Source organism: Canis lupus, chromosome 21 (genome assembly GCF_003254725.2).
Source record: "Canis lupus dingo isolate Sandy chromosome 21, ASM325472v2, whole genome shotgun sequence".
Taxonomy (NCBI): Eukaryota; Metazoa; Chordata; class Mammalia; order Carnivora; family Canidae; genus Canis; species Canis lupus.
The window spans coordinates 6,997,085-7,004,163 of NC_064263.1; the positions used below are offsets into that span (position 1 = coordinate 6,997,085).

Genomic DNA, 7,079 nt, shown 5'->3' on the forward strand with positions numbered 1-7,079 from the left:
GAGTATTATGCTAAGCAAAATAAGTCAGAGAAAGACAAATATCATATGATTTCACTCATATTTGGAACTTAAGAAATAAAACAGATGAACATATGGGAAGGGAGAAAAAAAGAGAGGGAAACAAACCATAAGAGACTCTTAACTACATAGGACAAACTGAGGGTTGCTGGAAGGAGGTGGGTAAGCGATGGGCATTAAGGAGAGCACTTGTGATGAGCACTGGGTGTGATATGTAACTGATGAATCACCAAATTCTATTCCTGAAACCAATATTGTACTGTATGTTAACTGACTAGAATTTAAATAAAAATTTGAAAAAAAAATTTTTAGTATACCAATTAATTTCTAATAACATTTATAGGGGTGCCTGGTGGTTCAATCAGTTAAGTGTTTGACTCTTGATTTTGGCTCAGGTCATGATCTCATGGTCATGAGATGGAACTCTGAGTTGGGCTCTGCACTGGGCTGGAAACTGCATAAGATTCTCTCTCTCCCCACCCTCTCTTTGCCCCTCCCCACTCTACTAGTGCATGCACTCCCATACTCTCCCTCTCTCAAAATAATAATAATAATAATAACAACAACAACAACAACAGGGATACCTGGGTGGTGCAGTTCATTGAGCCTCTGACTCTTGATTTCAGTTCAGGTCATGATCACAGGATCATGGGATTGAGCCCTGTGTTGGACTCCACATTCAACATGGCTTCTACTTGAAGATTCTCTCCCTCTGACCTTTCCTGCACTCTCTCTCTCTAAGATAAATGAATAAATCTTTTTAAAAATATATTTGTAACAAAAACTAGTAATAAAAAATAAAAACACATAAGGAAAAAATTCATCATGTGCACAAATCAGCAGACACAGTAAATATTAGGATTTGAGCCTTAAAACTTGAGACACTAGAACTGAAATCTAAGAGATATGATATAAGTATATTTAAATTAATGAATGAAGAAATAAACTCTAAGAAAAAGGTATCAGGACGCCTGTGTGGCTCAGTGGGTGAGCATCTGCCTTTGGCTCGGGTCATGATCCCAGGATCCTGGGATCAAGTCCCACATCGGACTCCCCACAGGGAGCCTGCTTCTCCCTCTGCCTGTGTCTGCCTCTCTCTGTGTGTGTCTCTCATGAATAAATAAATAAAATCTCCAAAAAGAGAGTATCATCATGAAAAACAATGGGTGGATTTTTTAAAGTAGAATTTCTAGAAATAAAAAAGCAATCATTGAAATTGCAAATAGTGGATGGATCAAATAACTCATCAAACATGACTTGAGAGAGAACAAGTCAACTGGATGATAGCTATTAATCCATCCCCTGGGCAAGGCCACTGCTCGGGCACAGGGAAGGTGGCCCTCATTCTGCTACTGAAGCCCCAGATGGACAATGCGGCCTGACAAGCACCATCAAGCCTATATGAAAACCTGTAGACAATTCCATATATGTTGTCAATGAGGGGAATCAATTTAGCCTCAGTTCGGGGCTCTTTGATTACTAGAGAAGATTTTGATATTGCACTAGGAGTTTTTGCTCTAGTTGGGCTCACTGATTTGTTGCTTGGATTTATTGCTTGAAACTGGGACAATTGATAACCAGCTGTGGGAAACATTCTTGGTCCACTTGCTGATGAAATCCCTATCAATGACCTATATATTAGCGTGGCCTAAACAGATCTTACTCCAGTTTCACTTATTTATATGATAATTTTGAAGATGTAATATTGGTTGCTATCATCTTTATGTCAGATATCGAATTCTTCCAACACTGAGAACACTTGCTAAGTATTTCAATCCTTGCTGTGTCACTGCTAAATTAAAACCAACATGTATCCACAAAGTAAACATAGCAGTCCAGTTAATCTTGGTGGTTTCTTTGGCAGCTGTGGTTTTCAATTATGTTGACAGTATTTATCTTCAGATACTGTGGTGTTTTATATTTTGCAGCACAGATGCATCAGCTTATAGTTACTATCATCATGCTCAGAATGCTGTCAGGTGAAAAAATGCAGACGAAAGTCATCCATCATCTTTAGGAAAGAAGCCGTATACATCACTGGCACAGGGCTACTTGGAAATCTACAGGAATTTCCCATTTTAGTGTTCAGCCTGAAAAAGGATCTGTTAGAACAAACATATCATCAAAATTGAAGTGCTGCACATTGAAGATAAGCTCTATCATGAAGATATACAGAATTTCCAATGTATTTTTTTCAATGTATTTTTAAATGAAAATAGAACTTAGCATAGCATTTTATTTTAGAGTTCTTGATTACTTTATAAAATTACAAGTATTCCAGTTACTATTAATCATTTTTATTTTTTTTTATTTTTTATTTTTTTAATTTTTATTTATTTATGATAGTCACAGAGAGAGAGAGAGAGAGGCAGAGACACAAGCAGAGGGAGAAGCAGGCTCCATGCACCGGGAGCCCGACGTGGGATTCGATCCCGGGTCTCCAGGATCGCGCCCTGGGCCAAAGGCAGGCGCCAAACCGCTGCGCCACCCAGGGATCCCTATTAATCATTTTTAAATACATTTTAAAAAATAGTCCAGAACGTGGAAACTTAAATCACCACCTCTTTTAAAATAGAATTTAGATGAGTCACAAAGCACTATAGGGAATTTTGCATGTTTAGATACATATCTTACACATGGCTGAAAGAGTTTTGCATTTGATTTTTAGATTTGTGGACATTAATAGTTCACGTGGTTAGTATCTAATTGCTTAGGATAATGACAGAATAAAGAAAGTTTAGCTATGAATAAAGAAAAGTTGTAACAAGAGTTAAAATGCAGGAAATTTTGAAGATAATAAATAAGATCAAACATAAAATAAAATCTGTTGAAGTTTGTGTTTAGGAAATCTTCCAGGGCAGCCCAGGTGGCTCAGCAGTTTGGCACTGCCTTCAGCCCTGGGCCTGATCCTGGAGTCCCTGGATTGAGTCCCACGTCGGGCTCCCTGCATGGAGCCTGCTTCTCCCTCTGCCTATGTGTCTGCCAATCTCTCTTTCTGTGTCTCTCATGAATAAATAAATTAAAATCTTTAAAAAAATATTTTAAAAAAAAGGAAAGTCTTCCAGCTCTCGGGTACCTAACAGTTTATGTATTGGGATAACAAATAGCACAGGTAGCTGGAATATGACAGCATGTTTAGGAGGCAGTGATTTACATCCTGCCTTTACATTGTGTTTCTTACATAGTGATGTTTGCATTATGTTGGGACTTATGTGATATGAAAATAATATGAAGTTATATATGTTTTTAAAGTTTTTTTCAGTTTTTTAAAATTTAATTTTATTAAATTCTAATTAGTTAACATATAGTGTAATATTGGTTTCAGGAGTAGAATCTAGTGATTCATCGCTTACATATAACACCCAGTGCTCATTACATCCTGTGTCCTCCTTAACGTCCATCACTCAATTATCCCATCCTCCCATCCCCCTTCCCTCCAGCAACCCTCAGTTTGTTTCCTATGATTACTTATGGTTTTTCTTTTTCTCTGATTTCATCTTGTTTTATTTTTCCCTTCCCTTCCCCTATGTACTCTGTTTTAAAAGGTTTTTAAACTTTGAAGGGTTTTGTTTTTGTTTTTGTTTTTTTTATAGGTTAAGGGAATAAGAGAGTTGGAAATAAAAATAATTAACAGGATGCAGCACAAAGAAGTAATGAACAATATGAAAGGGTGATTGGGATAGAGAGATAAGGTCTAATATTATCTCTTAGATGTTTTACAAGAAAAGAAATAAAAATATTTGAATTATAACAGTTGAAGTTTTCCAGAATTTATGAAAGACATAAATCCATAGAAAAAGAGCATGACATACGCAAACAGAATTTTAGAAATCCATGCCTTGGCATATTGTATTGAAACTGATAGAGTAGACAGTTAAACAGGAGCTGGAGGCAAGGGAGGTGATAAATAGGTTACACATTAGAAGCCTGAGGGCACAACGTCCTGACTTTATGGCTCTCAACATCTGGGTCTTCTGGCTTCCAACATCCCCAGGCTGACAGATCAAGAGCCACAGGTGCAGAACACAAGCTTTCTCTCCTCTTACACCCCCACCCCAGGGTAACCCCTAGGCTCATTATAATTCATTTGCATTACCATTCCCCCTCTCCATGGGGAAAAGCTGCCATAAGGGTTCTGTAGGGTCAGAACTTTGTAGGGTCAAAACTCCTCCTAACCACTGGGAGGTGCCCCCACAAATGATTGGAAGCAGCCTCCATTAGACACCACCCTGCCCATGATCCAAAACCCCACTTACACACAAAGAAAATAAAACCTGTAGCTTCAGGGCAGTTGCCACCTCTGGCAACTGTTGCCCTCTCTCCCATCTGTCCTATAGAAACTGTTTTGTACTTGGGATGCCTGGGTGGCTTGGTGGTTGAGCATCTGTCTTTGACTCAGGGTGTGATCCTGGGGTCCTGGGATGGAGTCCTGCATCGGGATCCCCGCAGAGAACCTGCTTCTCCCTCTACCTATCTCTGCCTCTCTCTCTGTGTCTCTCATGAAGAAATAAATAAAATCTTAAAAAAGAAAGAAAGAAACTGCTTTGTCCTTGCTACATTCCTTCTGGCTGTCTTTCTTCTAGCTAGCATGGATCTTCATATAAATCTTGAGGTAAAATGAATAATAGGCCTGTGCTGCATAGATAAGGCAGTTTGGTTAACTGGTCAACAGGCAAAAGGCAAGCACCTGAGGCCTTCAGCTCCCATCTTTGGTTCATTTCTTCTGGAATGTCATATTCGTTTCTTCAGGTTGGAGGACAAAGCTCGCCGTGGAGAAGACAGGCCGGTGTTTACTCAGCCTTAGGCTCTGGAGCGGCCGATGCTCAGCAGGTGGATGGGCTGCTGGGGTTGTCTGTCCTCCTGTGTTTTCAGGGTTTTCTGGGCCTGCCTTCAGGTGTGACCCCGCAGCACTGTCTACGTTGGGTCTCATCTCCCCATGTCTTCATTGCCGTCCCTCTAGGCGGTCTTCACCGCCTGCGCCCTCGTCCATGTGCTGTCTCACGGGTCTCCCTTGCTCTCCTGCATCCGTTTGTCAACACCCTCCATCCCTTCCCATTGCGCAGGATGGGGAGCAGCAGTTGCCGAAGGTAGGGTCCCGGCGGGGTCAGGTGGGCTCCGGAGCCTGGGCAGGCGGGTGCGGGGGCCTGGCCTCGAGGGGCACTCTCCACCCCTCCTTCTTTCCCTCCTCTCACTGGTCTGGTACCTCTGCGGGTCATTGCTGGGAGGCCCCTTGCACTTGGCCAGGATGCGGTCCTCTGCGGACTTACTGCCTCGCACTGGGGCTCCAGCAGGGCGGGTAGCATTGCTTCTTCTCCTCTGACATCAAACTCCATAGTCTCTGCAATCCCCGTGCCTCAATATAGGGGTTCTTCTTCTTCATGGCAGTCTGGTGTACAAAAACATCTTCCTTGGTGTCATTCCTCTTGGTGAAACCATATCTATTTCTTACACAGAATCATTTTATGATTTCCACTACCTTTCTTGCAGTGACATTCTTGTCCCCTCCGGCTGGTGTGTCAGTGTCAGCCTCCTGGGATGCTGCGCCCTGGTCCACTGTGGGCGTGTGGGGCTCTGTGGGGGCAGTACTGGGAGCAGGTGGCTGTGAGCTACCCGGCCTCCATGTCACTGCTCGGGGTCACAGTCACAGTGCCTGGACCCTGGGCCAGCTTCAATGTTGTGGCCCCTCCCCAGTGTGAGTGTAACTAGGCTGGCCATGGCTGTGGGGCTGCTCAGGGCTCTGGGGGCTCCGCTCTGTGCTCACACTGTGGATCCAACCGCAACTGTATACTTTAAATGAGTGAACCCTTGGCATGTGAATTAATATCTCTATAAAGCTGTTTTAGAAAATCTTGATAGTAAGTGACAGCCTGAAAATAAAACTGATTTGAACCAGATATCCCAGGATCAAGGGCCACTTCGATCATCTGGGCCTCTGTTTTCATATATATAACATATACTAGATGACCCCCTAAAATTCTTTCCACCATTAAGAACACAAGAGTCTACAAAAGACAGAGGTCAAGAGCATCAAGACAAATTTCTCCGGACTGCTAGTTGAAGCTCCAGTTAACATAAGGTCAAGTGTTGGTTGCTCCCTGTTTGTGGCAGGTGGTGGCAAAATCTCCCTGAGACATCCCCATCAACTTTGTTAGAGACACCAAAATGAAATGGAAGAAAAAGAAAATACTATGAACCCAGTAATTTATTTATTTATTTATTTATTTATTTTATTTATTTATTTTTTGAACCCAGTAATTTAATCCTGGCTGTGATGTTGGAGCCTTGATCTGGTCCCAGGCAGTCCTTAGGGGATTGGGCCAACTTCCAGATCACCCATGCGTTGCAACACAGGCTGTTGCTGTCCACCCTGCCCCCATTGCTTTATTGCCAGATTAATATTTCATAAATTATGCCTATCTTTATCTGTATAAAGAAAAATTTAGTATATTAGGCCTCATTCTGTTTAGCTCCAGAATACAGAAGCAGGCAATGTGTAGGAACCGCTGAACACTTTGGCTCCAAATAAGAAGAAATTTTCTAACAATTAAGATGATATGAAAATGGAGTGACAATCCGATAATATGATGAAACTCATTAGTGGGCATGTCCAAGAAAGAGATCACACCACCAAGATTGCCATAGAGCAATTCTCAAACTTTCTCTGCATCAGAAACACCTGGGAAGCCTGGTAAACCACAGATTGTTCAGCTGTCTCCCAGAGCTTCTGACATCAGGACAAAGCCAGACAATTTACTTTTCTAACAAATTCCCAGGTGCTGCTGGTTTTGCTAATTGGTGGACCACACTTTGAGGACCACTGCTAATGGGGATCTCCTGCCGTTGGGCTGGATGCAGTAGCAGATAACTTCCAAGGTATCTGTCAGCTCTGAGATTCTGTGAATCCATGAAAGGCCCATACAAGGCAAACAGGTTCTAAAGAGATGAATTTGCTCCAAAAATAGAACTCAGTTCACTTTAGTTCACAGAACCAACTACTTATAGAACACTCATTATATTCTTAGTAATATGCTACCAAGTACTCAAAGTATGATTTTAAGAAT

The 7,079-nt window shown here is 41.8% G+C and overlaps 1 pseudogene; it reads left to right on the plus strand.

The window, feature by feature from the left end:
* The first annotated feature begins 1,418 nt into the window (after positions 1 to 1,418).
* LOC118351751 (cardiolipin synthase (CMP-forming)-like) lies at positions 1,419 to 2,001 on the plus strand (annotated as a pseudogene).
* The last annotated feature ends 5,078 nt before the right edge of the window (positions 2,002 to 7,079 follow it).